General features: G+C 35.8%; 1 long non-coding RNA gene across 2 annotated transcripts in view; it reads right to left on the minus strand.

Annotated features, from left to right (window-relative positions):
• The window catches only part of LOC128314751 (uncharacterized), a 202146-nt gene that overhangs the window by 167391 nt on the left and 11515 nt on the right, over positions 1-23240 (minus strand). Inside the window, exon 2 of one of the 2 annotated variants that reach the window (XR_008296735.1) lies at positions 8744-8788. This is a non-coding gene — a long non-coding RNA (uncharacterized LOC128314751). Of the gene's footprint in view, positions 1-8743; positions 18078-23240 lie in introns of those variants that run through there. The other variant, XR_008296734.1, reaches the window with a different exon arrangement.

Raw genomic sequence — 23240 nt, forward strand, 5'->3', positions numbered from 1 at the left:
CTCATGCTCTGACTCTCTCTTAAAAAATAAATAAACATTAAAAAAATTTAAAAAAAGAAAATATACAAACTGGTGAAACCACTTTGGAAAACAGTGTGGAGGTTCTTCACAAAATTAAAAATAGAACTACCCTATGACCCAGCAATAGCACTACTAGGAATCTACCCAAGGGATACAGGATTGCTGATGCATTCGGACACATGTACTCCAATATTTATAGCAACGCTTTCAATAGGCAAATTATGGAAAGAGCCTAAATGTCCATCAACTGATGAATGGATAAAGAAGATGTGGTTTATATCTACAATAGAATACTACTTGGCAATGAGAAAGAATAAAATCATGCCATTTGCAGTGACGTGGATGGAACTGGAAGGTGTTATGCTAAGTGAAGTAAGTCAGTCAGAGAAAGACAGATACCATATGTTTTCACTCATGTGAATCTTGAGAAACTTAACGGTAGACCATGGGGGAAGGGAAGGGGAATAAAAAGTTACAGAGAGGGAGGGAGGCAAACCATAAGAGACTCTTAAATACAGAGAACAAACTGAGGGTTGATGGGGGGTGGGGGAGAAGGGAAAGTGGGTGATGGGCATTGAGGAGGGCACTTGTTGGGATGAGCACTGGTTGTTGTATGGAAGCCAATATGACAATAAATTATTTTAAAAAAAGAAGCAAATACAACATAAGCATCAAAATGTTTTAGTTGATGAATATTTTCCCTTCCCAAACAACAAGCAGAAGAAAATGTCAACAACCTAATGTGAATTAAATATCCTTAAACAAGCATTTGGAGATAAGAAGGAATAAACATCCTGACTCAGAAATTTTGAAACTCAAAATATAAATGGATACAAATTAGGAAGGAAATCAAAGAAAAATACAAAGTCATCTTATAAATTATGACTAAATTACAAGATTTATGCCCAGGAAAGGCATAAAAACAAACAAAAGAATGAAAAAAATTACAACATATAACAAGAATGAGAGAAAGTGATTGAGGTAGAATATAAGAGATTCAATGTATGGACAAGTGAAGTCACTGAAAAATTAAAAACAAAATAATGGAATCAAACGAATATTTAAAACTATAACCCAAGAAAACTCCCTAGAGATAAAAGACTTAAATTTACATCATCATTTACATATTGAAATGATCCATTGTGTAACTAGTAAGACTGACAGAATGGTCAACTTCAAGACATATCCTATTAAGGCTATTAGATTTTTAAAGAAAATTAAAAACAAAACAAAACAAAACAGAAACAAAACTTTTGGGCCTCCAAGCAAAGTGACCAACTCATTTACAAAGGAAAGAAAATCAGTTTGGCATCAGATTTCTTGACAGTAGAAATAGTAGAAAACAAGAGAATAGCAGATTAGCAACTTCAAGAGATTTGAGGAAAGAAGGAATATACCAAGATCAAATGGATAAAACATAAGAATACAGAAGACATAAACAAAATAGTAATATAGACTTAATGTATATTTCTTGATCTTTCCACTTTCATAGAATATACATGAAACATTCACAAAACTTGATCATATGTTGGTTCACAAAGAAAGCCTCAGTAAGTTCCACAAGAGGAACTTAAAGGGGAAATTAAAAAAATACATTCTCTCATTACAATGCAATGAAAATATAAATTAATAACAAATTTGTTAAAACAAAACAGACTTTCCATCTAGAAATTTAAAACCTTTTTTATTGAGATATATTTGACATACAGCATTGTGTAAGTTTGAGGTATACAACATTGATTTGATACGTTTGTATTGCAGTATGATTGTCTATGTGTTTGCTAACACCTCTACCATTCTCCCATAATATAATTTCTTCTAGTGTTTGGAGGAGTAAAGATCTAGTCTCTTAGAAAGTTTAATGTTTATAATACAGTTTTGTTGTGTATAATCAGTACAGTGTGTATTAGGTCTCTAGGATTTATTTATCTACTGGTTGCACGTATGTACCTTTAAACAACATCTCTCCCATTCTCCCTCCTCCCAGGCCCTGGTAACCACTATTTTACTCTCTGCTTTTAAGGTTACAGTTTTATATTCCATAAGGTCTTATGTTTAAGTATTTGTCTTTCTCTGTCTGACTTATCTTACTTAGCATAATGTCCTTGAGGTCCATCTATGCTGTTAAAAATGGCAGAATTTCCTTTTATTCTCATGGCTGAATAGTATTCTATTGTATATAAATACCACATTTTCTTTATGTATTTATCCCCTGATGGACACTTAGGTTGTTTTTATATCTTGATTATTGTGAATAATGCTGCAATAAACAGGAGAGTGCATTATGTCTCTTTGGTAACCTGTTTTCATTTCCTTTGGAGATATATATCTCCAGAAGTGGAGTTGCTGTATCGACCATATAGTAGTTATATTTTCAATTTTTTGAATAGTTTCCATATTACTCTCCATAGTGGCTGAACGAGTTTATAATCCGCCAACACTGTACAAGGGTTTCCTTTTCTCCACACCTTTATCAACACTTATCTCTTATCTTCCAGATGATAGCCTTTCTTACAGGTGTGAAGTGATATCTCCTCTTGGTTTTGATTTGCATTTTCATAATGAGTAGCGATATTGAACAACTTTTCAGTAACTGTTGACTATTTAAGGTCTTCTTTGCAAAAATGTCTATGTAGTTCCTCTGCCCATTTTCTTTTTCCTCTGCCCATTTTTAAATCAAATTGTTTGGCTTTGGGTTACTGAGTTGTATGAGTTTTTTAAATAAATTTTGGGTATTAACCCCTTATCTGATCCATGGTTTGCAAAAATGTTCTCCCATTCTGTAGGTTGCCTTTTCATTTTGTTTCTTTTGTTGTATGAAGCCTTTAAGTTTGATGTAATCCCATTTGTTGATGTTTTCTTTTGTTTGTGCTTTTGGTGTTATATCCAAAAAAGGGATGGTCAAGAACCAATGTCAAGAAGCTTCTTCCCCATGTTTTCACCTAGGAACTTTATGGTTTCAGGTCTTATGTTTAAGTCTCTGATCCATATTAAGTTAATTTTTATGGGTGGTATGAGATAGAGGCCCAATGTCATTTTTATGCATGCGGCTATACAGTTTTCTCTATACCATTTTTTTAAGAGACCATCATTTCCCCACTGGATGTTCCATGCTGCCTCATCAAATATTAGTATATATATTAGTCTTAGTATATATATTAGTATTTGTATTTAATATATATAATATTAATATATTATATATATTAGTATTAGTATTAGTATATATATTAGTATTAGTCTATATATATATGTGGATGTTTAATTCTGGGCTTTCTATTCTGTTCCATTGTCTATTTTTATACTAGTGTCATGCTGTTTTAATTACTATAGTTTTGTAGTACAGTTTGAAATCAGAAAGTGTGAGGTGTCCAGTTTTTGTTGTTGTTTCTCATGATTGCTTTGGCTATTTGGCTATTTTAGGGTCTTTTGTGGTTCCACACAAATTTTAGAATTGTTTGTTCTATTTTCTGTGAAAAATTCCATTGGAATTTTGATAGAGATTGTGTTGAATCTATTTTAACATTTGAACATTTTAACAATATGAACTCTTTCAACCCATGAATACAGGATGTCATTTCACTTGCATCTTCTTTAATTTCTTTCAGCAAAATCTTGTAGCTTTCATTGTACATATCTTTCACGTCCTTGGTAAATTTATTCTGAGTCATCTTACTATTATTTTGAGTCATTTTATTGTTCTTGATGCTACTGTGAATCGGTTTTATTTTTTTTTCCAGGTTCTTCATTGTTAGTGTATAGAAAAACAACTGATTTCTGTGTATTGATATTATATCCTGCAACTTTATTCAATTCATTGATTAGATCCAACAGTTTTTTTTTTTAGTTGAGCCTGAGGTTTTTGATATATAAAATCATGTTCAGCAAATGACAACAATATTACTTCTTCCTTTCCGATTTGGATGCATTTTATTTCTTTATCTTGTCTGATTGTTCTAGCTAGGACTTCCAGCACTATTTTGAATAAGAGTGGAGACAGTGGTCACCCTTGTCTTTTTCCTGGTATTGGAGGACTTTCAATTTTTCTACATTGAGTATAATATTAGCTGTGGGTTCGTCACATGTGGCCTTTATTATGTTGAGGTATGTTCCTCTTATATCCAATCTGTTGAGGGTTTTTATCATGAAGAGATGTATTTTGTCAAATGCTTTTTCTGTAACTATTGAAATAATCATATGACTTTTATCTTTCTTTTATTTTGTGTATATTGAATCATACTTGCATCCCAGGGATAAATTCCACTTGGTCATGGTGTGTATCCTTTTAATGAATTCTTAAATTTGGTTTCCTAACAATTTGTTGAGAATTTTTACATTGACTTTGTTCATCAGGGGTATTGGTCTATAGTTTTCTTGTAGTGTCCTTATCTGGCTTTGGTATCTATAATGAGGGCCTAATAGAAGGAGTTTGGAAGTCTTCCCTCCTCATTAATTTTTTGGAAGAGTTTGAGATGGATTGGCATTAATTCTTCTTTAAATTTTTGATTGAATTCACCTGTGAAGCCATCTGGTCCTGGGGTTTTCTGCATTAGGAGGGTTTTTTAAATTATTACTGATTCAATCTCCTTACTCATTATTGGTCTGTCCCAACTTGTTATTTCTTCCTGGTTCAATCTTGGTAGGTTGTATGATTCTAGTAAGTTATCCATTTCTTCTAGGTTTTCTAATTTATTGGCATATAGTTGCTCATAGTAGTCTCTTATGAGCCTATGTATTTCTGTAGTGTCAGTTATTGTTTTTCCTCTTTTATTTCTGATTTTATTTACTTGAGTTGTCTTTTTTCCCCCTAGTTTCACTAAAGACTTGTCAATTTTATCTTTTTGAAAAAATAGCTCTTAGTTTCATCGAACTTTTTGATTGCTTTTTGTACATTCTCTATTTCATTATTTCCACTCTGATATTTATTATTTCCTTCCCTCTGCTAACTTTGTTCTGAATTTGCCCTTCTTTTTCTACTTCACTGAACTGTAAACTTATGTTGTTTATTTGCAAAGTTTCTCATTTTTTTAGTATGTACATTAATCACTATAAAGTTTCCTCTTAGAACTGCTTTTGCAATGTCCCATAGATTTTGTGTTTCTATTTTTATTTGGGATGTATTTTTGTTTCATTTTAATTTCTGTTTTGACCCATTGGTTACTCAGGAGTGTACTGTTTAGTGTCATATATATTTGTAGATTTTCCAACTTTCCTCATGTTATTAATTTCTAGTTTCATACTACTGTGGTTAGAAAAAATATTTGGAATGATTTCAATCTTCTTAAATTTGCTAAGACTTGTATTGTATCTTATCACTTATCTATTCTTTAAAATGTCCCATGTGTACTTGAGATGAATGTGTATTCTGTAGCTGTTGGATAGACTGTTCTATAGATGTCCATTATCTCCATTTCGTCTAATGTATGGTTCAAATCCACTGTTTCTTTATTGATTTTTGTCTTAATAATCTATCCAATGTTGCAAGTGGGATATTGAAGTCCCTACTATTATTGTATGGTTGTCTATTTCTCCTTTCATATCTATTAGTATTTGCTTAATATATTTAGGTGCTTCAATGTTGGGTGCACATATATTTACAATTGTTATATCTTTCTGATGGATTAATTCCTTTATCATTATTTAATGATGGCCCTTGTCTTTTGTTATTGTTTTTGGGTTAAAGTCTATTTTGTCTGATATAAGTATAGCTACCTCCACTTTCTTTTGGTTTCCACTTGCATGGGATATCTTTTTCCACGTCTTCACTTTGAGACTATCTCTGTCCTTAAATCTGAAGTGGGATATCTATTAATTGGCCATATTACTATTAACAAGAAACTTTTATAACTTTGAGATATAGAAAGGTGCTTGAAGAAATCTAACCCATTCCTGATGAAAATGCCCACATTAGTAGGAATTGAAGGATATTTTCTTATATGATTTTACACACACCACACTCACACACACACACACACGCACATACATAATATATACCAATTCACAAATACATAATATACATACTTCAGTTCTGAAGACAGTATCTCATGGGGAACACTAGAGGCATACTCACCATTGTGAAAAACATCTATTCATCATTGTGTTAGAGGTATTCATTGATGCAATTAGAAAAAAGAAAGACAGAACTTAAGAATTAGAAAGGATACAAAACAATCTTAATTTTCAGATAGTAGAATATATGTGGAAAGTCCAAATAAATCAATGACTAATTCAACCAAGAAATCAATGAAATAGGTAGTCATAAAATTAACATACAAAAAATTGACAGAATATATACTATTGATATATATACACATATATACACACACAGTTAGAAGGCATAATAGTGGAGGAAAACAATAATATACTTTGGAATAAACTTAAAAAGTAATGTGCAAAAGCTTTATGAGAACAAATTTAAAATCCTCTTAAATTATGCAAAATTATTTTTAAATAAATGGAAAAGTGTCTCATGCCAGAAGGAAAAATGTGCTCAGAAACTTCTGGAACATCAAAAGGACTCATGGGCTTATTTGAAGGGACTATCAATGGCCAGATTTGGAGGCATCAAAATAAATGATGATAATTATAAAAGTAAGCAGGAATCTGAGTCTATGGTGAAATTGAGAAGTGGAAAAGAGTGAGAGGGGGACTGAAAGATTCCTTACGGAAGAATGCTAATGATGTAGCATGAATCGATGTAGAAGGAATAATATAATTTTTAATACCACCATTTTGCAACCATTAATGTAATAATTAATTCAGGCAAAGATCATCAGTGGATGCTAAAACCATTAAGTAAAAATTCTGAGAGGAACAGGGCATTCACATAGTCTCAAAATATTATCCTACATATTATTTATTAATTATAAAGGTAAAAAATATCTTCACGGTGAAGGAATCTGGCAGATACCTTCTTAACCAAATTTTTCCAATTTAGCATCATCAGTAATATGATAACTGATATGTGACTCCTGACAGATGTATCAAAGAGGAAGTCATGTCAGTAGTGATGTTTTTGCCAAAAATATTTAATCTGAATAGAATCATTAGGAATCAATCAGAAATATTCAAACTGAAGGCCATTTTACAAAACAACCAACCTGGACATTTGAAAAATGCCAATATCATTTAAAGAGCAAAAGGACCATTCCAGATTAAAGGATACCTAAAGAGGTAACTCAATTAAAATACAATACATATCATGGATTTTTTAAAAATCTATAAAATAATTGGAACTGGGGAAATTTGGATACATTAGTTCAAATTACTTCATCAATGTTTAATTTTTAGTGTAAAAACGGTATTGGAGTTAAACAGGAGAATTGTCTTTATTTGGAGGTAATATCTGGTAAAGTATTTAGGGGTGAAACATGATGTTTTCAACTTTAGAATGGTTCACAGAAATTTTAAAAAATGGCAAAATGTTAACAATAAGGAAATCTGGGTAATGGAAATATGAATGTTTATTGTACCATTCTTTCAGCTTTCTTGTGGGTTTGACATTTTTCAAAATAAAAAAAATATGGAAAAAAGAAAAACAGACAAAACTAGCAGAGAAACCATGCTAACAATGACCTGAGGAGGTGGGATGGAGAAGGGACCAGGCAGGAGGCAGGGGCACTTTTGGGGGAGATTTCTGAGGGGTTGGCAATGTTTCCTTTCTTGATGTTGGTTACACAGGGGTGTTCATTTTGTGAAAATTCATAGAGCTGTAAACATACAATTTAACTTTTCTGTCTGAATCACGCCTCAATAAAAAGTGGGTTTTTTTTTTAAGGCAATAGTCATCAGGCTAAGAAACTTTTGTTACTTTCTTTTGTATGCTTTTTCAAAATTTCAGGTAAATAATTAGCTCTTATCATTCAAATGCTTATGAATTTTGTAAAGTTTAAATCTTCCTTTTCCTCTTCAGAGATGCAGGAGAGTATGAATAGTCTAAGCTATAACAAGGTGTCCAGATACTATTTCCTGTTATTCAGAGAAGGGTTGACATAAGCACTTATCAAATGTAATTCACTACATTTACGCATACACCTTGTGTCTTAGTCCATCTGGGCTGCTATAACAGAACACCACAGACTGGGTGGCTTATAAACACCAAACATTTCTTTCTCTCCATTCTGCAGCCTGGAAGGCCAAGATCAAGGCACCAGCAAACTCAGTGTCTGGTCACAGCTTGCTTCCTGGTTATAGATGGCACCTTCTAGCTGTATCTTCACGTGATGGAAGGGGCAAGGGAGTTTCTTAGATACTAATTCCATTCACGAGGGCTGTACACTCATGACCTAATCCCCTACCCAGGGACCCACCTAACACCATCACCTTTGGGAGTTAGGATTTCAACATATGAATTTGGGGGACACAAACATTCCATTGGTACCATCTTGTAATAACAAGAGAGGTTTGCATTCTAAAAATTGTTCTTTGGAGATAAATGACCATTACTTCCTGGCTATTAAACAATGGCTTATTGAAAAATTGTTTGTACTATTTGGTCAAAGTGATTATTGTGTGTGAGCATTTGCTTTTCTACAAGCTCTCTGTTTTCAGATTAGTAATAATCTGCCATACCCAGAAATCTGTGGACAAAGAAATTAGGTTAGCACCAACACCAGGACCTGCTATTCTTCTTTCCGAACTTGAGCAAATTTACAATATTTATTCATAATCAAATCAGAATAATACATATGTCCTTATCCTTATGTTCATCCATTTCAGAACTTACCTTGTAATGCCACACTGCAGAAATATGGTCTATATTTTCACATATCTGCAGGATAAAAATGAGAATGTGAATAAAAAATAGCATTTCTCTCTAAGCAAGTATGGCTATCTAGAGAATAGTATCAACATTTTGAGGGGCAGAAATGCCAGTTGTTGTGGGTTTTTGTTTTTAATTCTGATGAACACTCTGACTTAATTGATTTGATAGGGAAAAAAATAGCCCAAGAGCTTCTAAAGGAGAACAGAGATCAAAATTAGGCAATATCCTTGTACTATAGAAATAACAGATGAGTGAGACCTAAATAGGTCATTTTCAATATCCTCTAGAGTTCCCTGGGTATTCTTACATCTCTGAACACATTTTTGTAAAATTATAAACTTACCTATTTTTCAAAACTTTATTAAATTAAAAGCATTTTAATCTTTTCAGGAATGAAACAAAAAACGATTAAGAGGATAATTCGTTTCCTAATGGATGCAATTTAAAACCTTGGCAGTCTCTTTTCATGTAAACATTCCTCTGCTCTGAGCTCAGTGGGTCTGGGGGTGAAGGAGAGGGACACACACAGACTCCAAAGAGAAAGCAAATCTTTTCTAATGGAGGCCACATCAACAAAGCCCTTGCTAAACAAAGTCTAGGATTCCATTTCAAGGCAGCACAGAACCTGGGTTCAGTCTTAGTCTGTATTCCTGTGTGTGAGCCCTAAACCAATTCAAACAAGTCACTGGTTGCCCGTTGGCTTCTAATTCTCCAGACAGCAGAGAAAAATGAGAGAATAGTGGTGAGGACATGGGAGGGGAAGCTTCCAAAATTCATCTGATGAAGGATACCAGCTGGAGCAATTACTGTCAGTCGTTGGCTCTGCCCTTCTGAAGGAGATGTAGCACATTCACAAGCAAAAACCTCATCTCTGGAGACTCTCCTACCTCCAAAGGAGAGAGGCAAATTAGACACTCCCTCCCTTTTCCAGCAAAACATCATTTCCTTTAAAAGAACATAGTGCTGATCCTCCCATGGATGTTGATAGAAATGCTCAGCCAAATATCAGGAAGGAAAGGAACCCTTCTGAAAAATTACTTTGTCCATTCCTTGCGTCTAGTTAAGATAGAACCAAAGTCACTTGGAGTTAGCACGTATAGCCTACAATTTTTAAATATACGTAGGAAATGGATTCCTCCTTGTCCACAAAGTTCTAAGAATGAAAGAAAGATATTTTTCTCTTTCTATGTAAACTGAGTTTTTCTAAGTTCTTGATAGAAATGGAGAAAGCTTCTTGTACTTTTCTGGACTTTCATCCCTCATACATTGGAGCTATGAAGTTCCAACTCAGATGAAACTTCTTCAGGTTGGATCATCCTCATTCCTTTATTATTTCCTCATGTGCATTGCATTTCATCGTGTAAAGACATATTTCTAAATATATCAAGTACACATATATAATGCATCCATGGTTTTCAAGGTCCTGATTCACATGCCATACAAAATTAATCCAAATAAGCCTGTCACCTACCTATGAGTCAGACTAGTAGTTACCTTTGTGAATGAGTGACTGGAAGGGGTATGGAGGTACTGATAGTGCTTCTTAATCTGGGAACTCATTACATGAGTATTCTCTTTGTGATAATTCATCAAGCCATGATGGTACAATTTGTTTTACTTCTCTTTACATGTGTTTCTAGAGTAATAAATTGTTAATAACATGTTGGCAAAACATGTCACCTATTGACTACTTAGCTTAACAGCCACCAGTTCCTCATGTATCAGATGGAAATCTTACCCTCTCCTATTTCTCAGGGTTGTTGTGGAAAAGAATTAAGAATGTTGAGAGAGAGAGCTTTGTAAAATAAGAGATAATATACACCTGTAAGGTATGGTGGTTGGTGTTGTTCTTGTCAATGATGAGCTTCTCAAAGGGCCATGTTCATAATTTTGCAAGACCAGACTATATCTATGTAATATATTTACATCTGTATATGTAGACAAAAGCAGAAGGAATACATGATTTACACATTGTTATACCACAGTTGGAACTCCTATTTCTCAACCCTTCTCTAGCCCACAGTCCCAAGATAGATTATTTTGCAACTAATTACTTGCAGATGTGAAATCATTTCCAGTGTTATGAAAATAGCAGAAGATATCCTGGAATGGGCAGCACTGAGGATGGAGTGGACAACATAACAAAATCGTTGTTATTCTCGGCTTGAGGCCTTATTTTGTGGCTCATGGTTCTGTCTCCTGGTATTCTGCTAGGGACAAAGTCAAAACTGTATCTATCTCATTAAAAACAAATTCAGATTGTGTTTTTTTTTAATTATTCACATTCTCAGTACCAGAAACTAAAAATACAACTTTAGCCCTTCCATTGTTCTCAAATAGTTTTTAGCTTTGGTCAACTGAAAATACTACAAATTCTTCAAGAAAAATGAGACAGAAGAGGCATTAAGTTACTTCAAACTAGAAGGAAGTGGAAGGAAAATAATGAAGTACTTCTAAAGCAATAAGCTGGAAGAGGGAAACTCTGCTAGAAAGAGCTAATGGCAGGGGATTTTTGTCTCTCTCCATCTCTCTTTCGGCAAAATATTTAGCCAGTGTTAGCTACTGCTAGAACAGAATGGCACCATTATTGCTTTAAGCAATCATTAAGAGAGGAAAGAAGTTGCTTCTGAATTTCAAGGGTGAAGGACAGAGCTTGAAAAACACATTCCTCACAAGTGGGAAAAGAAACAAAGGTAGAAGGAAAATGTTTGCTTGAGACACCACGGGACCAACTTCTCCCTGCAAGAGCAGAATCTATCTGACAACAAATAATCCATGCAAAGGCATAATTTGGGGGAGGGGGATCAAAATTCAGTGAGTGGAGAAATCAATACATCATGAATCCCCTGAATTGTTGACTAATTCATGTCTCAATTGGCTAAAGCACATCTTGAAGTAAATATTTAAAATCAGATCCATGGGTACTAAAAATTTCTGAGCTCTAGAGAACACCTTTCTGTTGCCTTAATACAATGCAAACAACTTTACTTAAAAATATATTGGATGTCCCAGAGGAGGAGCCAAGATGGAGGAACAGCATGGAAGGTATTTTTTTGTATCTTGCGTCCATGAAATGCAGTCAGATCAACACTAAACCATCCTGCATACCTAGAAAACTGATTTGAGGATTAACACAACAATCTGCACAACCTGAACCACAGAACTCAGCGGGTACACAGTGCAGAGGTGAACTGGGGGAGACAGAAGCTGCAGAGGGCAGGGAGCTGTTTTTGCTTGCAGAGAGAGGACAGAGATGGGGGGGATGTTTGGGAAAAGCACTCCCCCCCACCCAAAAGCATCTGGAGAGAAAGTAGAAAAGTGGAAACAGCCACAGGGACTGAACTAAAAAGGGAGAAAGGAGAAAGGAGAGGGTTTAAATTCCATTAAGACTCTATAAACAGGGGGAGTGCAGAGTCTAAAACTCTGCAGCTCAATACCTGGTGGTGCTCTGGTAGAAAGGGCGAATCCCCAGGAGCAGACTGGGGTTCGGGAGGTTCTCGGGCCACATGGGGAGAATCGGTTCCACTGCTAGGACATTCAGTAGAGGCTGTTCAGCCACCCGGTCCAAGCAGACCCCAGAGAACAACCACATTCGCTGGTGCTGATCAACGTCGTTAAGGGTAAAGCCTGGTGCCAGACGTGTGTTGTGATTTTCCATAATCTCTGAAACGCTGCTGTACACAACTGTGTGAACTTTTTCTGGGTGGACTGGCGCCCAGCCGCAGTCTCAGGGCAGCAGCAGCAGCAGCACAGTCCTGCGAACATTCCTGGGGGTGGCCGGCACCTGGCCACTGCTTGGAGGGATCCTCCCCCAGAGGACCTGAATGGGTCAAATCCACAGTCCCTCAGAAGTGAGGGGTCGGGCAACAGAGCCACATCTGAGATACAACTCAGGAGGGAGGTGCCGACTGGCAACGTGAGAGCTTGGTCACAGACAAGGTAAAAGCAAGGAGCAGACAGAAGCTGGAGACAAAGGACGGGTGCGCGATTGCTGGTCATGGAGAGCACAGAGTTGCCGTACAAGAGACTGGGTATCTGGCGACACCATTTTCCCTCCTCCCGCGCATGCGCATTCACACCTACAAGCGCCACAACAATGCACCCCAGTAAGCTAAGCAGCACCATCTAGTGGAGAACAGAGCCCTTACACTAAGCCCCACCCAACTGGGCCAACCTCACTCTTCAGGAACACAGCAAATCTCTTCACCTGCTTAGTTTATGGACTATAAAGTGCTTCATAGTTTGACTTCTAGGGGAAACGGATGTAATTTCAATCGTATTTCAGGCTGTTCGCTGGTCCATCTATTCAATTTTCTTTTTGTTTTCTTTTTCTTTTTTGTTTCTTTCCTTTATCTTGAATACAGAAAGGGAAAAAAATTATTTTTCTTTCCAATTTTTATTAAAAATATTTTTATTTTTTTGTAAAATTTTTCAAATTCTATTTTATTTTCATCATTTCATTATATTCTATTTCATTGTATTCATTTTTTCAAAATTTCAAACATTTTCCTTTTGTTTTTTTTCCCCTTTTTTCTCTAAGTTATCAAGTTCTTTTCAATAACCAGATCAAAACACACCTATAATCTAGCATCACTTATTTGATTTGTGTGTGTTGTTTTTAATTTTTTAATATTTTTTTTTTTACCTTATCAATTCCTTTTCTTCCTTCAAAATGATGAAATGAAGGAATTCACCCCAAAAGAAAGAGCAGGAAGAAACGACAGCCAGGGACTTAATTAACACAGATACAAGCAAGATGTCTGAACCAGAATGTAGAATCATGATAATAAGAGTACTAGCTGGAGTTGAAAATAGATTAGAATCCCTCTCTGCGAAGATAAAAGAAGCAAAAGCTAGCCAGGATGAAATAAAAAATGTGATAACTGAGCTGCAATCTTGAATGGTTGCCACAGCAGCAAGGATGGGTGAGGCAGAACAGAGAATCAGCAATACAGAGGAAAAACTTATGGAAAATAATGAAGCAGAAAAAAAGAGGGAGACTAAGGCAAAAAAGCATGATTTAAGAATTAGAGAAATCAGTGACTCATTAAAAAGGAACAACATCAGAACCAAAGGGGTCCCAGAAGAGGAAGAGAGAGAAAAGGGGGTAGACGTGTTATGTGAGCAAATCATAGCGGGAAAATTTCCTAACCTGGGGAAAGACACAGACATCAAAATCCAGGAAGCACAGAGGACTCCCATTAGATTAAACCAAAACCTACCATCAACAAGGCATATTATAGTCAAATTCACAAAATACTCAGGCAAGGAAAGAGTCATGAAAGCAGCAAGGGAAAAAAAGTCTTAACCTACAAGAGAAGACAGATCAGGTTTGCAGCAGACCTATCCACAGAAACTTGGCAGGCCAGAAAGGAGTGGCAGGATATATTCAATGTGCTGAATCTGAAAAATATGCAGCCAAGAATTCTTTACCCAGCAAGGCTGTCATTCAAAATAGGAGAGATTAAGAGTTTCCCAGAAAAACAAAAATTAAAGGGTTCATGACCACTAAACCAGCCCTGCAAGAAATTTTAAGGGGACACTCTGAGGGGAGAAAAGATGGGGGGAAAAAGCAACAAAGAGTAGAAAGGACCAGAGAACACCACCAGAAACTCCAACTCTACAGGCAACATAATGGCAATAAACTCACATCTTTCAGAACTCACTCTAAACGTCAATGGACTAAATGCTCCAATCAAAAGATACAGGGTAACTGAATTGGTAAGAAAACAAGATTCATCTATATGCTGTTTACAAGAAACCTACTTTAGACCTAAAGATACCTTCATATTGAAAGCAAGGGGATAGAGAGCCATCTATTATGCTAATGGCCAACAAAAGAAAGCCAGAGTAGCCATACTTATGTCAGACAATCTACACCTTAAAATAAAGACTCTAACAAGAGATGAAGAAGGGCACTGTATCATAATTAAGGGGTCTATCCACCAAGAATACCTAACAAGTGTAAACATTTATGCTTCAAATGTGGAGGCACCCAAATATATAACTCAATTAATCATCAACATAAAGAAAGTCATCGAAAAAAAATGCCATAATAGTAGGGGACTTCAACACCCCTCTTACAACAATGGACAGTTCATCTAAACAGAAAATCAACAAGGAAACAATGGCTTTGAATGACACTGCACCAGATGGACTTAACAGATATATTCAGAACATTTCATTCTAAAGCAGTGGAATGTACATTTTTCTCTAGTGCACATGGAATGTTCTCCAGAATAGATCACATACTGGGACACAAATCAGCCCTCAACAAGTACAAAAAGATCGAGATCATACTGTGCATATTTTCAGACCACAATGCTATGAAACTCAAAATCAACCACAAGAAAAAATTTAGAAAGATAACAAATACTTGGAGGCTAAAGAACATCCTACCAAAGAATGAATGGGCTAACCAAGAAGTTAAAGAGAAAATTAAAAAGTACATGGAAGCCAATTAAAATGATAATACCACCACCCAAAATCAGTGGGATGCAGCAAAGATGGTCATAAGAGGGAAGTATGTAGCAACCCAGGCCTTTCTAAAGAAGAAAGAAAGGTCTCAGATATACAACCTAACCTTAAACCTTAATGAGCTGGAAAAAGAACAGCAAATAAAACCTAAAACCAGTAGAAGACAGGAAATAAAAATTAGAGCAGAAATCAATGCTATCAAAACAAAAACAAAAACAAAACAGTAGAACAGATCAATGAAAAAAGAAGCTGGTTCTCTGAAAGAATTAACTAAATTGATAAACCTCTAGCCAGTTTGAGGGAAAAAAAAAAGAAAGGATCCAAATAAATAAAGAATGAAAGAGGAGAGATGACAACCAACACAGCAGAAAAAACAACAATAATAAGAGAATATTATGAGCAATTATACACCAATAAAATGGGCAATCTGGAAAAATGGACAAATTCCTAGAAACATATAAACTACCAAAACTGAAACAGGAAGAAATAGAAAATTTGAACAGACCCATAACCAGTAAAGAAATTGAATTAGTAATCAAAAATCTCCCCAAAAACTAGAAGTTCAGGGCCAGATGACTTTCCAGGGGGAATTCTATCAAACATTTAGGAAGAGTTAACACCTATTCTCTTGAAGCTGTTCCAAAATATAGAAATGGAAGGAAAACTTCCAAACTCTTTCTTTGAAGCCAGTATTACCTTGATTCCAAAACCAGACAAAGACCCCACTAAAAAGGAGAACTACAGACCAATTTCCCTGATGAACATGGATGCTCAACATGATATTAGCCAACCAGATCCAACAATACATTAAAAAAATTATTCACCACAACCAAGTGGGATTTATACATGGGATGCAGGGCTGGTTCAATATCTGCAAAACAATCAGTGTGATTCATCACATCAATAAAAGAGGACAAGAACCATATGATCTTCTCAATAGATGCAGAGAAAGCATTTGACAAAATAAAACATCCTTTCTTGATAAAAACCCTCAAGTAAGTGGGGATAGAAGGAGCATACCTTGAGATCATAAAAGCCATATATGAAAGACCAAAGGCTAAAACCATCCTCAATGGGGAAAAACTGAGAGCTTTCCCCCTAAGGTCAGGAAGACAGGGATGTCCACTCTCACCACTGTTATTCAACACTGTATTGGAAGTCTTAGCCTCAGCAATCAGACAACACAAAGAAATAAAAGGCATCCAAATCAGCCATGAGGAGGTCAAACTTTCACTTTTCGCAGATGACATGATACTGTATACGGAAAACCCAAAAGAATCCACCAAAAAACTGCTAGAACTGATCCATGAATTCAGCAAAGTCAAAGGATGTAAAATCAATGCACAGAAATCGGTTGCATTCCTATACACTAAAAATGAAGCAACAGAAAGAGAAATCAAGAAATTGATCCCATTTACAAGTACACCAAAACGCATAAAATACCTAGGAATAAACCTAACCAAAGAGGTGAAAAATCTATATACTGAAAACTATAGAAAGCTTATGAAAGTCACTGAAGAAGACACACACAAAAAGAATGGAGAAAGATTCCATGCTCCTGGATAGGAAGAACAAAGACTGTTAAAATGTCAATACTTCCCACGTCAATCTACATATTCAATGCAATACCTATGAAAATAACACCAGCATTCTTCACATAGCCTGAACAAACAATCCTAAAATTTGTATGGAACCAGAAAAGACCCGAATAGCCAAAATAATCTTGAAAAAGTAAATCAAATCTGGAGGAATCATAATCCCAGACTTCACGATATATTACAAAGCTGTAATCATCAAGACAGTATGGGACTGGCACAAAAACAGACATTCATATCAATGGAACAGAATACAGAACCCAGAAATGGACCCACAAACCTATGGCCAACAATCTTTGACACAGCAGTAAAGAATATTCAATGGAATAAAGACAGTCTCTTCAGCAAGTGGTGCTGGGAAAACTCGACAGCGACATGCAGAATGAACTTGGACCACTTTCTTACACCATACACAAAAATAAACTCAAGATGGATGAAAGACCTAAATATAAGACAGGAAGCCATCAAAATCCTCGAGGAGAAAGGAGGCAAAAATCTTTCTGACCTTGGCCACAGCAACTTCTTTCTCAAGACGTCGCCAGAGGCAAGGAAAACAAATGAAAAAATGAAGTATTGGGACCTCATCAAAATAAAAAGCTTCTGCACAGCGAAGGAAACAATCAGCAAAACTAAAAGGCAACCAGCGGAATGGGAGAAGATATTTGCAAACGACATATCAGATAAAGGGTTAGTATCCAAAATCTATAAAGAACTTATCCAGTTCAACACCCAAAAACCAAAAAATCCAATGAAGCAATGGACAAAAGACATGAATAGACACTTCTCCAAAGAAGACATCCATATGGCCAACCGACACATGAAAAAATGCTCAACATCACTCATCATTGGGGAAATACAAATCAAAACCACAATGAGACACCTGTCAGAATGGCTAACATTAACATCTCTGGCAACAACAGATGTTAGCGAGGATGTAGAGAAAGAGGATCTCTTTTACACTGCTGGTGGGAATGCAAACTAGTGTAGCCACTCTGGAAAACAGTATGGAGGTTCCTCAAAAAATTAGAAATAGAACCCCCTACAACCCAGCAATTGCACTACTAGGTATTTATCCAAGGGATACAGGTGTGCTGTTTTGAAGGGGCACATGCACCCCAATGTTTATAGCAGCACTATCGAAATAGGCAAAGTATGGAAAGAACCCAAATGTCCATCAATGGATGAATGGATAAAGCAGATGTGATATGTGTGTGTGTGTGTGTGTGTGTGTGTGTGTGTGTGTGTAATGGAGTATTACTCAGCAATCAAAAAGAATGAAATCTTGCCATTTGCAACTACGTGGATAGAACTAAAGGGTATTATGCTAAGCGAATTTAGTCAGAGAAAGGCACATATCATATGACTTTACTGATATGAAGACTTTAAGAGACAAAACAGATGAACATAAGGGAAGGGAAGCAAAAATAATACGAAACAGGGAGGGGACAAAAACATAAGAGACTCTTAAATATGGAGAACAAACACAGGGTTACTGGAGGGGTTGTGGGAGGGGGGATGCGCTAAATTGGTAAGGAACATTAATGAATCTACTCCTGATATCACTGTTTGCACGATACACTAACTAACTTGGATGTATATTAAAAAAATAAATAAAAATTTAAAAAATTAAAATAAAATTTAAGTATTTATTTAAAAAAATATATTGGATGGTCCAAAACAAGAAAGAAAAAAAATCATTTACCTGCAATGGAAGAAGTAGTAAACCCAGATGCAAGAAGACAAAAGGCAATAACTCCAAATTTCAGAGGAAAGAATTATTTTGAACTGGAATTCTATTGACAGGGAAAATATTATTCACTGAAAATTTATCAATCAAGAACACTTTATATAATAATCATTAAAAGATGTCTTCTAGAAAAATAAAAAGAAATTCAAAACACAAATCCAAGAAAAGAGGAAAATAGGGGCTATGAGGAAAAGTAATAAATAAATAAATTAGAAAAAGTCATAGGTAAACATGAAAATTCTTTTTCCTTCTCCTGGGTGATTCTCATCTGCAATAAAAATCCCTGCTGTCAGGGGTGCCTGGTTGGCTCAGTCATTTGAGCGTGTAACTTTGGCTCAGGTCATAATCTCACGGTTTGTAAATTTGAGCCCTGCATCAGGCTCACTGTTGTCAGTGCAGAGACCACTTCAGACCCTCTGTCTCCCTTTTTCTCTGCCCCTCCCCCACTCACAGGCTCTCTCTCAAAAATAAACACTGAAAAAAATCCCTGGTGTCAGTTCTTCCAAACTTTAAAAAATATCTTGCTTCAAAATAATCCAAATTAGTTACAATTGATTGTTTTGAAAGTGAGTCATTGTTTTCCTCCTTTGCATGTGCTTGAAATTTTCCATAATAGAAAAACTGAATAGAAAAATCATCTACTGAAAACTAAAAAAGGAAAAAAAAGTTTACCTACAAAAAGAGTATGGACATTAACAGTGGACTAGTTTAATAAACTCCAGTATGTCCACACAATGGAGTGCTATGTACCTATACAAAAATGAGTAAGTTCTATAATATTGATATGGAAAGTGCTCCCTGATACAATATTAAAATAAAAAAAAAGCAATTTCAGAACAAAAAAAAATCATCTACTGAAAGAGACACAGACTGGGCAAAAATAATTTTTAAAAATATATGTTGATGTTTAAAAGAGATAAACTGAAACAAAATTATTCAGAAGGATTAAAAATAATGAGATGAACAATAAAGTATCAGATAAATGCTTTCAAAAAAGAACTAGATGTAAAATATTGGTCTTTCAAAAATATACTCAAAATGAAAATATTATTGAGTGATATCAGATAATATTAGGAAAGTTCCTCAAAAAAATTAAAAACAGAATTGTCATATGATCCAGAAATCCACTACACGGTATTTACCCAAATAAAATGAAAACACTAATTAAAAAAGATACAGGCACTCCTCTGCCTACTGTAGCATTTACAACAGCCAAGATATAGAAACAACCCAAGTATCCATCAATAGATGAATGGATAAAGAAGATACACATACACTTATGTATATGCTCAGCCATAAAAAAAAAAAAAATGAGATCTTGCCATTTTCAATGACATGGATAGACCTAGAGGTATAATACCAAGTAGAATAAGTCAGACAGACAAAGACAAATACCATATAATTTCACTTCTGTGTGGAATTTAAGAAACAAATGAAGAAACAAAGAAAAGAGACAGACAAAAAAACCCCACAAACTCCTAAATATAGAGAACAAACTGGTGGTTGCCAGAGGGGAAGTAGGAGAGGGGTATGAAATAGATAAAGGGGATTAAGAGTACACTTATCATGATGAGCACTGAGTAATGTATAAAATTATTGAATCACTGTATTGTACACCTGAAACTAATATAACACTATATGTTAACTATACTTCAATGAAAAAATTAAAATATTAAACATGACAAAGGAAGAATGCATTTACAAAAGGTAGAAACCTTTTAAGGAATCTTTATGCACCTAAATAGTAATATATACAGTAAAAACGGTTAGAATAAGGAGATATTAACAAATCCAATGTTATAGTGAAAAACTTTAGGCTAATCAACAGATCATGGAGGACAATCGTAAGTAAGAATCTACAGAATATTTACCAAAAAATGATGATGTAAAAAAAACCCATAAATTCTAAAAAGTAAAAATCATATCATTTACTCTCTAATCACAATATGATAAAATGAGAAAGTAACAGTGAAAAGATAACAACAAAATTCCCTTCCCTTAGATTTTAGTACCTTTTAAATAACTTTGGATACAAGAGGAAATCAAACCTCAAACCTCAGACTATTTTCAATGTGGCATATCAAAAATTATGGGATGCAGCCAAATTGGTATTCAGTGAAAATTTTATCATCTTAACTACATGTACTAGAAAATAAGACATACTGAAAACTAAAGAACTAACCATTCAGCTAAAAGAAGGAAGAAAGAGAACAAAATAAACCTGTAGAAAATAGAATAAGTAAATCTCATTTTATTCCATTGTCTCTTTATCTCAGCCTGATCTCTCCTTTGAGTGTTGTTTTATTTCAGACACCATGTTTTGTTTTTTGTCTTGTTTGTTTTTAACAAACCATAGGGTTTGCTGGAACCCTTTCACCTTTCTAAAAATTTCTTGTAGAATTTGCAATAGTTTTTTTAGTCTTTAAGATACTATTCCCTTTACCTCATTTTATAGTTTTTTCTCACCAGTCTCCATTAGAATTTTTTAAATGTTCTATCCTCTACAGGGAGTGTTATCTAAACTCTATTATTTGTCAACGTCCAGCAATATACTGATTTCCATAGCTCTGCTGACTACCCCTCGGAGTTCTGGTCAGATCTGCATGTAGGCTGATATGAATTTCTTGCTGCCCAATTCCATACAACTAGTGGGGGCTCTTCAAGTATGGCTCTGTCATAATGAGGTGGAATGTTTTTACTCCCCCTGCTGCTGAGAATCTGAATTGGGGAGGGGAAATACTTAATCCACACAGCATGACCAGAATCCACTTGTGCCCGAGACAGACAGAAGATGAAACTTCTTCTACCCTGCTCCAAATCAATGGAACACATGCAAACTCTTATCTCTGATACACACTCCACTTGGACAATGCCCCTGACCAGGCCTCTGGCATCACTGCCATCCTAGGCCTGGCTTCTCTTAGCTGACTTTCTTCCCCAGAGTCCCTTACCTTTAGAAACTACCCTTCCACAACTCATGTAGCTCAGAGGTAAAAACAACATGTCAAGCTGTTGTTTCTGTTGTTGTTGTTGTTGTTGTTGTTATAATCGTGCAGGCCTTTTGGATACCCTCAGTGACCCTAACTTGAGTCATAACCTAAAGTTGGACCCAATAATCAGCTTTTAATTTCTGGCAGATTTCCAGTCATCAGCATGTTGATTCAAACTCAGTCTGGAATGATCTAAAATTAAATTACATTGTCTTTGCTCTTTCAAAAACAAAGTATCTTTATTACAGCTAACTAATATCTATACTTGGAGAATTTTAGACCAAAAAAAAAAGGATACAGAGACCAATAATTTTACAATGAATTTAATTGCTACTTCTACTTCCTCAGTGTCATTTGTTATATGGATAGTTTAAAGAAAAACACCTTACAGACTCTTCTATAATTGGATACTTAAGAGTGACTTTAAGAAACCCACCACAGGGAGAAAGACCTGGGAGTCAGTCAAAGCACACAGGAGTTTTCCAGAAAGGAGTCACAGAAACACAATGTAAACTGATTAAAGCAAAACAGGGATGGGAAGAGTTACTGTAAAAACACTGGGGTAGTTCTGAGACAGGAAGGGCCACAGCTGCATGAAACAGGCTGGTCCTGAGGCCTTGAGGGGCTAGAACCAGAGCCTGATACTGGCAGGCCTTCTCCAGCCTTCATTTTGGTTTGGTTCAGCCCTAGATCCATCTTGGGCATACAGGCTTTCTCCACACAGTAGGATAAGCTTCCACTGTTTCCAACTTCACCAACCCCAAACAGAAAGACCTTCTCCATCAGCCTGTCCCAGTTGCAACCATCCCAGGGAAGGTCTCTGATTGGCCCAGCTTGATCTTTAAGCTCATTATGTCAACTGTCAGCTGGAGACACTCGCCAAGGGGGTGGGGTACTCTGAGAGTTCAGATCTAGGTCCTGTGCTCACCCCTGGGGGTGATGCGGGGGTGATCCAGATGCAGGATCTAAGACCAGATTGGGATGGAGTGGGAGTAAAGGTATGCAGGGCATCTAAAAGCCACAGCTCCCACAAACCAGTATGAAATCTTCACATGTGTTACAGCATCTAATTCCAAGCACAGCATTTACTGGAGGGAAAGGGAAGCACACTGAGTATCTGATGCCTTAGAAGAGAGAGTCACTAAAAGTAGGGAGGTAGCAATGGTGAGGCCAAGAACACCAAAGAAAAATGTCACCCACTCTGCATTTTTTCTCAGAGTTGGTTCTGGTCCCTAAATTCATCAGTAGAGAAGAGCAGTCAACTGCACATACTGGTGCCCCGTTTCTGACATGACAGTGAGCGTGTGAGGAGTCCACTGTGTTCTCTGTAACCCAGCATACCGGAATAAACCTGTAGGTGCAGAACCTTTTCTTGATGTCATCATTTAGCCAAACTGTGGAGCCAGATCATCCTACCTTCACCTGACAGGTTTTGAATTCTGACCAGGACCTGCCTCAGCTTTTATTTACAGCCAATCCTCTAAAAACGAATACCATGTACTTATACATTATATCAACTCAGAGTTTCTCAAATGGTGCCTTGTAGGTTTTGGGTTTTGTTTGTTTGTTGTTTGTTTGTTTTTTGAGCTGTTTCCTACAAACACACACTAGATCTGTTTTACCCAACATACCCTGCGCTGGACAGTAAC

The sequence above is a fragment of the Acinonyx jubatus genome, chromosome A2 (genome assembly GCF_027475565.1).
Source record: "Acinonyx jubatus isolate Ajub_Pintada_27869175 chromosome A2, VMU_Ajub_asm_v1.0, whole genome shotgun sequence".
NCBI classification, from domain to species: Eukaryota; Metazoa; Chordata; class Mammalia; order Carnivora; family Felidae; genus Acinonyx; species Acinonyx jubatus.